The sequence below is a fragment of the Morone saxatilis genome, unplaced genomic scaffold, assembly GCF_004916995.1.
Source record: "Morone saxatilis isolate NCDOM2014 unplaced genomic scaffold, NCSU_SB_2.0 Contig2, whole genome shotgun sequence".
Taxonomy (NCBI): domain Eukaryota; kingdom Metazoa; phylum Chordata; class Actinopteri; family Moronidae; genus Morone; species Morone saxatilis.
This window is the reverse complement of record NW_023339762.1, coordinates 23,177,711-23,187,146: the sequence shown is the minus strand read 5'-3', so window position 1 is coordinate 23,187,146 and position 9,436 is coordinate 23,177,711.

Below are 9,436 nucleotides of genomic sequence, written 5' to 3'. Positions count from 1 at the left end.
GCACTGGTGGCTTCAAGTTTCATCACACTTGTATAAGTTGCATACTGGACCAGGAATGACTTCCAAACTATTCAAGCTAAACAACATTCAACTGCAGGAACAAGAATAACAAAAGAAATTAAAAGAACATTTTGAGGGGGAATAAACCTCTGCTTTATGGTATGATTCATCAAATTCCAAAATACGTCCAGACATGCAAATACTTGTGCCAACTGTTCATCCAACTGGTTTTGAACAGGTTGATAAGCCAAGGGTGGAATAAGTCGGAAACAAAACAATACTAGAGTATGCTGTACTTAAACTTTATAATGCTGTAAAAACAACAACATATTCCTTGAAAGGTTCTTGTCTCAGATCTTATTGCTATGCTTACGTGTCATTCACATTGTATTAAGGCATGCACATACGTCCATGTTCTTTAGTATTATATTCTCATGGTTAGTTAATTTCAGAGGGAACACATTCTGACCCGCCATCCATGCTCTGCCCCCTCCTCCTCTGCTGCCTCCACTGCTGGGTAACCAGACCCAGATGGTACCTGGTACAAACACAAGCTGCTAGTGAGCTGCAATCAGTAGCCAGGAAGCCCAGAAGTGTGGGCCTTCATGAGGCCATACCGGGGTGAACAGAGGCTTAGTAAAGGAAAGGCAGGAGGGAGGAGGGGGGGCAGCTTAATGGAACAGAAGTCTAGTTGGATTCACCACAATTGAACTTGTTTCTTTAACGTTGTGTAAGTAGATATATATCTATATACATTACTCTGCACTTTCCTGCTCTTTGCACTTCTGGTTAGATGTTAAACTGCATTTCGTTGTCTTAGTACTTGTACTTTGTGCAATGACAATAAAGTTGAATCTAATCTAATCTAATTAGAACAACTGTAACAAACGAATTTCTCCCTGGGGATCAATAAAGTATTTCTGATTCTGATTCTGAATTTACACTAAACTCAAATACAGAGTGTGCATTTTTGTCAGACAAAATTGCTGTATCACATTCAGATTGTCTGAGTATGGATTGTTACATACATTTAATTTGTGAGTGAAGTGTGTGTGGAGGGGATAAGAGGGAACATCCCAGGCTGTCTATCATGTATTAGAACTCAGCGATTCAATATCCGGCCTGGCCAGTGATACTGTTGAGCCACTGCACTTTGGCCATTAGTATTATTTTTCAATGCCATACCGTCCCAACTGAGAAAGAGAGGGGAGGACTGCATGGATGTCTGTGTGTGTGCTTGCAGGCATTTATGTGTGTGTATGGATTTAAAAAAAAAGATAGGAAGAAGAAATGTGGTATTGTGCATTTTGTAGGGAGGTGGCAGACAGTGTGTGCATGAAGATGGATGGGAACACCAGGCTTTGGGAAGCAGGAATGTCAGACAGACAGACATTAAAGACATACGATATGAAACCCCGCTGTGCTTCACCCGTCTCCCCACCTGCCCTCGCGATATTAACTGTGGCCCTGCCAGGACCCCACATTCCCAAGAACTCTCGAGTAAAGAAACACCAGGAACAGGCGTGTTATCCATAAAACATACATTAACTGATGACTAACTGTTCTTGCTTTTTAAAGATTTCACACAGCTCTTTTATAGGCTTGCTTGCACAACGCTGGAAGGTTTCACTGATTCTTGATAGAAACATGTATTACTTACTCTCTCATCTCAAATAAAAGAACTATTGATGACTTATATCTCAACCTTGTGTTTTGAATTACAGAAACTGTTGCCCACCAATGCTTGTTAGAAGATAAATTGAGGGGGTTTTTCTCGATCTATTTCCCATTTTGAAGCAGTTACGTTCGTTGTTTAAAGCACTTTATTTTCCACCTTTCCTTGCCACAGTTGATGTGGAGTGGTCATGCCACTGCATACACTGATGTGAAAGTGTGCCAACGGAAATAACACCGGCCGTCCCTCCTCTCGTCTCCTCTCTCCACCCCAGCTGATAAGATTAGGCCAGCGTGGCCAGTACCAACTCTGGTTCTAATTGTTAAGCCACAGTCTCATGCTTTGGAGGACCTCATTAGGATTTTTATGAAGGATGGTTTAATTTTAACACATTTAACACATCATAGTTTGTACAGAACTACCTGGACCAAACACCAAAGCTAACTTTTAAAATGGCTGAATTGTTTACTCTTTTCAGTTTTGTTTCTTTTTCTTCATAAGCATTTCTATTTGTCCTCAAGAACTATAATCTCATAAATTCCGTTTACACATGTATCAATCCATTATGCATAACCTTTTTTAAATGAATGAAAAGTCAGGTTTCATGTTGAGTAATTTCATACAGAATGAGTAAATTTCCCCACCTACTTTGTTATGCTTTAACCCCCAAAGGTTTCATTGTTAGCAAGAGCCTTTCATACTCTGTAGGTACCTTTTTTATTTTAAAAAAAGTATAAAAATTGTTTGCAGAATTGAGGGGGTGGATCCAAGTTATGTAAACAAAAAATTGTCCTTTTATTTAATCCATAAAGGTGAAGGAGAATGAGGTTTTTTTCTTAAATGCCTAGAAAGTGAAAACACAAGGTGCGACCTGACAGTAACCAGAACATGAAAGTATGTACAGTAATTTAAAGTCAGAGAATAGAAAGAAAGAAAGAAACCAAGTCATTTTTCCCATCATTAAATTAATGCTCTACTTTCACATAAGGTGTATGTATTTTGATTTTTCTGTAGCTCAGTTCCTGTTTTGAATTTGGTAATTTTCACACTTAAACACCTCAACTCAAACCTCATCTACCACTGGTCTGAATGAAGACATCCTGGACTCTGCTTTGTGCTCTTGTTTTGTTTGGCTGGTTGATCTGTGGTTAACTTGTTCACAGGTGGCACACACACACACACAGTCACAAAAAAATGTGTGCTGTGTGAGCTGCATGTGACATAAGCTTCACATTTTGCATATGCTTGTGTCTCAACAGACTTAAATCACTCATTATTATTTGTTAATAATTATATATTTAATATAAAACAGATTCTTAAGCCATGTCGAGAAACCTGACTTACTTCATCCCATGCCTGTGGTGTAAGTGTGACTGATAGAAGAGCAGCTGTTTCCTGGGGGCTGCACCACTGCCTGTACCATGAGTGCTGCCTGTGGCCCTGCTGCACTTGTCCCTGTCCAGCTGCCGGCCCTGCAATAGTGGAAACATTAATACCTGCAACCCATAGAGGGCGCTCGTCAGACTGGCTGACTGCAGCTGCTGGAAGGCACAGAGGAAAGTGGTAGTTAAAGCCTGCTGCTGCTAAAGGCTGTAGAGGAAAGCAGGATATGCAGTGAATATACACACATACTTTCAGTTGCCAGTTTATTAGGTACTAAAACTGATGCAGTCTAAAACAACAGTTCTGCAACAGATCCTGCTTTCATGAAAGTTCTAATCTTCAGAGAGGTGTTTCTTTTATATAGGCTATACCTTCACTGATATAAATGGGGTGCACAAAGTAATAGAAACATCTGTCTGTAAAAGGTAAAACAGTTTTACAGCACCACAAACAACATCCTTCAATGAATCAACACCTCTCTAAACCAAACTGAACATTATAACCTTCACTAAGCAGTTATTGCAGATATTTACCAATAAACCGGAAGCTGAGTGTATATGCAGGGCAAATAAGAGGAGAGATAGACATATGGCTCAGATAGAAGGGGAGATCCACATTATTAACATACTAAACTTCAATAGTCATCAAATATTACTACTATTTTTACACTTATTTTTTCCTTGCTTGCTTCTGATACTATTTCACAATTTCTCAGTACAAAGTTTTAGTATCTTGTGACCACCCAGGGGGGAGGAGACCCTTTATCAATATCAATAAGAGCCATTGATTTCACAAGAATATAAAACTTTCCCAACCCACTGTATTAAAGAGATGATCATTTCAGATGAACCAGACTCAAAGCAAACCTTGTGACTTGTTGACATCCCCACTGCTTCTTGCCAGAACCATGTAACAGTGTTATAGCCAGTGGCTCAGCTCATGATGCAGCAGAAAGGACCAACATGCTGAGTCAAAACGAAAGCTCTCAGCTCTTCCAAACCTGCAGCCTGCCGCTTGCCACACCTCACACTTCACCTTTTGTTTCACATCCTTCTCTGGCAAACCCAAAGAAACATCCTGTTTGCTGCCTATCAGAAGCTATTGGTGTGTCATTATTTCAGCATAGCTCTAACACATTTTAACAGGCAGTTAGCTGCAGAGCTTATGTACAGTATCTCTGCTGGCCAACCCTGTTGATTATGAGTCACAGCAATAGCAGTTAACACAAGTCAAACTGTGACTAAATTGAAAGCAATGGCATGGAATTTTTTTTTTTAATCTTATCTGTTAAGGGTGTTCACTTGTGAATACTTTCACTTGCACAATTATTATCTTTTCTCAGGAAAGCTAAATCCACCACTAAGGTGTGTGTATTTGAAAGGAGGGACCTACCTCCAGATAGTTAGTTGATGTATTGTTTCTGGATCAGGGTTCACCAAAGGTAGAGTTAGTCTTCTAACATATTGGCTTCTGTTAATCAGTGATACCGCCTTTCTCCTTTCATGTACGGTAAATTACCCATGAACAGTGGCGACACAGATTTCAGAGATTCTTTCCATCATTCCAAACATGGCAATTATCAACCAATCACATGGGAATCAGTCCCCCTCTTGTCATGTGGACTTATTTTGCCCAACAACAGTTAAAGTTTAGTCAGATCCCTCTGGGAGTGAAGGAGACTTCTTCACAAGGAGCTCAATCACAGGACCTTTTTTAAAGTGGCTAAATGAAGAGAAAAACAGGCAAATACCTCAATCCAAAATAGAAAACGGCAGTGGAATGTTTTGAGGCACAGGGAGGTGACGTAGGAATTAGCTGTAATCAGTGAAACACTTGGAGAATGCAGCTGCTTTATGCTAGAGAGTTGATCACTGTTGGAATAAAACACAAGTAAAACTTTTCTTTCATTCAATGATATGCTTCTTCACAGCCATAAGTCAAGTCAATTTAATGTCAATGCTACAGTGTGCAACTTTTTGACATTTAAATAATTAATAAAGATATTATATTATATTATACATTATCAGTCTGGGTCTGTGACCTTGTGTTCACATGCTCTACTACCCCTTAACATTGCCTTTCTCAGTATATACACACTACTGTGGGTGGGGCAAGTAAAATCCATTCAAAGGTCCAGATCAAACGGATCGGTTTCGTTGGTTTCCTGTGTTAAAACACTGGAATAAATATATACGTTAAACATACTTGTTTTTACGATCTTTTCCTGAACAGTTCACCATCATCAAGTGGAATTAATTTGGCTTTTTAGTTTGGCTTGAAAGAGCTTGTGAGTTTGCTTGAAAGCTAACCATGACCAGGTGAAATGCAGTATTTTACCACTCAGTGTTGGACTACAATACATAGATTAGTTTGATAAATAGGTTGTACTGGATTGCACAAAAATAATTGATGACTCACTGTGTTTATTTTTATTTTTGCATTTTATTTTATGTATTTATTTGTTTTTGTATTTATGTATTGTATGTTTATGTGCTCTTTAATATCTTCTGCCTGCTGGTCGAAGTCAAATTTCCCCATGGGGACAATAAAGTACATATCTATCTATATACTGTGTCTAAATACAAAAATATACTTTAAAAAAACATAAATATTACCCCTCATCACCCAGTCTTTCCCACAATATTTGTAATCTCATAGGAGTTGGTCCAAATAATTGGCCTGACACAGAAATAAAAACTCTAACATGGCCTTTTTCATTTCTGATTACAGACAGCACATAGAGTATTAAGTATTGGTGCACGAACACAACTATCTGAGAGGAAGTTGGTTCTAAACACTGCTTATCTTTAGATTAATAGTGCCATACTGTTGCTATTCTGCTGCCTTGTAGCATCAGCTGATTGTGGCCATTTGCTGTGTCTCTGTTCTTTGAACTTCCCCTTTTTAAGTTAGCTTTGTCCAAACTTCCCTTCGCGATCATGAATGAGTGGAATTTGAAAGTAGAGCTGCAGTATGAGCAAACCTCGGCACCATTCATCACTGTGACAGTCTCACTGACTCAATGCAATGCATTTTCACTGGTGTGAAAATAGCCCTATATGGATGAATATTCTGCATGTCCCATAGCTGAATCATTTAGAATCTAGGCTTGGTTATAAAATAAACTTTTGTCTTGTCACAACTCATAAAGTCTCAAATCTTTTAAACTCGTATGAACCAGAGATGAAATAACCTGTGAGAAAACATTGTGGGATAGTTGCCTCAGATTGTATTTTAAGACCAAAACAGTCATATTTATGTGTATGCATGACTGTGTGTGCATACAAGTGTGTCCATCCATATCTCCCTGCCTTTTATATCAGAGAGCAACTTTATGATAGGCTGATTCTGTGGATTAAACACTGAGCATGTTCCCAAAAGGGACCAAGTCCCAGGTGTTTCAGACACTAAAGTGTCCTTTCACTCTTATTTGCGTACCCAGATGGTTTAGCTTCCACCTTCTGTATACATACTACAGTTCTCTAAAATCCCCCAAGCCTCATTCTAACCCATACAAGCTAACATTTCACCCAAGGGTGTGTTTTTTTGGGGGGTTGACGTGCACATTGATTCTTCTCTTTTGCATGATGCATATTTAGATATGCATATCTGTATGCGTGTGAGTGTGGTGGCTGGTGGAGGTAATGAATGAGCTACAGCTGCATAGCCTATTGGTCAGTATGGACAGCTGATGAATGAAGTGGAAATTATTAAAATAAACCGCTGGGTGATGCAGCTACATTCATGCGTCTGGCCTCCATATCTCCCTATCGATATGTTCCTCACACATCTGGCTTTACAAAATGCACACCCTGTTGATGCAATGGACACAAATATTTAAAAAACCAAAAGGTCATCAAGTTTGTTCATGCACTTAGAGGGAACTCCCACGAGATTATGAATTGATACTTATTTTGTGCGATTTCATATGAAACAAGCTTGCTTTGCATGAAGCGAGGAGAGAAGGGAGACAGACCACAGACAGATATGTGAGCAGTAGAGGACGAGCGGTGATAGCGACAGATGGACAGATGGGGAGGTGACAAAGAGAGAGAGAGAGACAGGGCTGGTGATGGATAGACAGACGGAGAGAGAGGAGGAAGAAGAAGGGCAGCGATAAGGACAAAGACATCAGTCACGTTTAGGGGTTTTTCCCTCCTCCCCTTTGCGAGTGGACCTTGATCCAAGCCACACAGACTCTACTGTGTCATGGTGTGTGTGGCCCTGTGTCTGTGTGGGCCTGCAAGTGGTGACTGGACAAATCATGACTCAGCAGAAATAGAGCTACATAGAATAGAATAGAGCTCAGCTTCATTGTTGAAGCAGGTTGCTTTTGCCTCACATTAGCCACCATTCATAACACAATAGATCTGATTCTTTTCAGCAAACAAAGCAGCAGTTTTCTTCCTCTAAAGTATTGCCTCAACTACTTTAAAGACGTTCACGTGTGGGAATTTCATTAAATACGTGATTATCGCTGCATTTTACAAAACCTTTAAAGTGATCTTATGTAACCACTGCTGAACAGCGGCCACTGCAGCCACAAGTGCAGTTACAACACATAAGCTACTCTCTGCTAGTCACATTGTCAGCAAATTGATGCAGTCAGGTCTGAGTAATGTCAGTTACACAACTAATATTATCTAAAGGTTGCTAACATAGCCACCAAAGGCTACTGGTCACACCAGACCAATCAGGGTTAAAGTGACAAAATCCCTGAGTGTATGGAATTGAGCAATGATGCACTTTATTGCTCACAAATTCAACGTGTTATATTTTCTTCCAAAAGTGAAGTAGTTTCACTTTAAACCAACCTCTTTTAAACAACCTAATTCTGCATTTAATGTGTAATTATAAAGGATTAAGTATCAAAGTGAATTGAGCCCAAGAATGGTGAGAAAAACTGAGAAAAAACTCATCCCTTGTGTGGTTGCAATGGCAAAACTTGTGTTTGCTATGGTGATGATGAATCACTTCGTAAGAAATGAGACTCTTAATCTCCCTCAATGATCAACAACTTTATCAGCAATCTAAAATATTTCAAACAGGCTCCGCAAGTAAACGGGGAGCAGCAGCTGATTCCTACCAACAAATAGAGCCTCAATTCACCTGTTGCAGGAGGAGACCTCACTTTAAGTACAGTTAAGAGCAGATCAACTTTCTGTTGAGCTGTTAAGTGGTCAGATGAGCTTAGGAATGTGGAGCAAGTAGCTTAACAGAGGTGGGCTTTAGCAAATCAATTAATTTGACCATGTCATTTGTTTGCATGTGTGTGCTCTCCTGTGTGTGTGTGTGTGTGCGTGTGTGTGCGTGTGTGCGTCCCCTCTGTCTTTATGTGTTTTGTATGCCGGCTGCATTGTGGTGGTCAGCCGTACTGGTGTTGAGCAGATTCCCTCAGACACACGCTGCTCTGGCTGTGATTGATAGAAACCCATTGACATGCAGATTAAAGGGGATAGAAGACAGCACTTCTTTTCCCCCAGTGATATGAGTGATGTGGTGGGGAAGAGGGGACAGTCGCTGCCTCTCTCTCCCTCCTTATCTCTTCTGTCCAACTGTCTCTGAATCTGTCTCTCCCCCTCTCTGTCCTCCTGACTCCCTGTCTGACTCTTTCATCCTCCCTCCGCACTCTCTCGGCTCGCTTTCTTTTGCCGTTACCGCCACGGCTCTCTCTCTCCCACTTCTCACTATCCTTTCCTGTCTGTCTTTTCATTAACTTTTCTCCCTGTCTGCAGCCCCCTTCTGTTCCTCTCCTCCGCTCGACATGCTCTTTATTTATTTTTTTTCTGCCCAACTCCTCGCTCTCTGTCTCATTTGCTCCCCCACGCTGGTACACGCTGGTATACATAGTAGATTCCTCAGTTGCGTAGAAAGAGAGGATCGCAGAGTTGTGAGGAGGAGGGGAGGGGAAGGGACAAGAAAGAGAGAGGAATGAAGGAGAAAGTGGAAGGAGGGGAGGGTGCGGGGGGGGCATTGAAAAGACTGACACTGGCTTGGACAATTAGCCCGGGGAGTCCGTCCTGGGGTGCTATTCTGAGAGGGGCTTTGGCCCCTGAGCCCTGGGCGCTGGGTCACGGGATGCCTTGACCCCTCCAGTCGACAGCTAGGCATGGGAGCCATTATCACGGCCTGATTGATTAGCACTGAGCGGAAATCCCTTTTCTCTTCTCTCCTTGGGAGAAAAAGACGGGAGCTTTTTGTCCTTTTGCTGCTGCTGGTTTAGGATCTGCCTGCCTGAATGCGGAGAGCTCTGGCTGTTTTTTACTGTTGTCAGTTATTGAGGTCTGGGCTCTATATATCTTCTCTCTCTGGGCTTGTCTTTTTCTCTCTTACTTTTTTCTCCTTGACACCGAGTGTGTGTGTGTGTGTGTGTGTGGG